The 932-nt window shown below is 40.7% G+C and overlaps 1 pseudogene; it reads right to left on the bottom strand.

Annotated features, from left to right (window-relative positions):
* Positions 1 to 292: 292 nt before the first annotated feature.
* Positions 293 to 410, bottom strand: LOC111880485 (5S ribosomal RNA; annotated as a pseudogene).
* Positions 411 to 932: the final 522 nt, after the last annotated feature.

Below are 932 nucleotides of genomic sequence, written 5' to 3'. Positions count from 1 at the left end.
AGTCATTTATAAAGACAATGACGAACTGATCTAAGTAAGAATGGCGTACCCTATTCATTAAGTTCATGAATATTACGGGTGTATTAGTCCTATCCGAGGGGTATCATTACGGACTTGTAGTGTCCGCATCGAGTTTGGAAGATTATCCACTGGACACCCTTTACTAACACTCGTAACTGGTGATATTCGGATCTTAGGTTCATTTCTAAAAGGTACATCATTCCTTGTGGTTGGTCAACTGATTCATCCATGCGAGGCAGAGAGTGATGATTTCTAATGGAAATCCTGTGGAGGTCTGCACCACGAGGACTTCCCAAATGTCACCCATACTAGTACTACTCTCGCCTATGCCCGCTTAACTGCGGAGTTCTGATGGGATCCGGTGCATTAGTGCTGGTATGATTGCACCTCTTGGATTCTGTATTCTTGAAGAATAAGACCAGAGCTCCCAAAGGTGAGAAGCTTGGTCTTTTCATTCTGTTGCTGAGTAGTCGTTAAATTGTCCTGACGGTTCTTGTATCATTTGATTTAGGCCAAGAGAGGAGTTATTATACATGAAAACCTAGCTCATACACGTTATGATATAATCAAGACGGGGCGGATAATAAAATGTGTGATTCTACTCTAGTCCCACATCCCAACGAGGAAAAGAAACTACGCTAGAAATCTCACATTCTATTGTCTACTAGGTCTTCGTTATATATAACTCGGGAATGTATAAGCGAGGAAAATCATGACAATAATCTTCTTACGAATCTTTTTCGATGAACTAAGATTTCCTAGTAAAGGCTACTATTGACCCTGGATGTACATCGATCGTTCAATGAAAGAGTAAGAGTATGATCTCGAAGGTTTGAACTATATCCCTATGATGTAGTCCTAGTACGGAATGGAATTATGTTCACGAAGGTTTGACCTACATCCCTATGATG

This window comes from Lactuca sativa, chromosome 6 (genome assembly GCF_002870075.4).
Source record: "Lactuca sativa cultivar Salinas chromosome 6, Lsat_Salinas_v11, whole genome shotgun sequence".
Lineage (NCBI taxonomy): Eukaryota > Viridiplantae > Streptophyta > Magnoliopsida > Asterales > Asteraceae > Lactuca > Lactuca sativa.
Note: the sequence above shows the minus strand (reverse complement) of the source record. Positions and strands in the feature narration are given on the sequence as shown.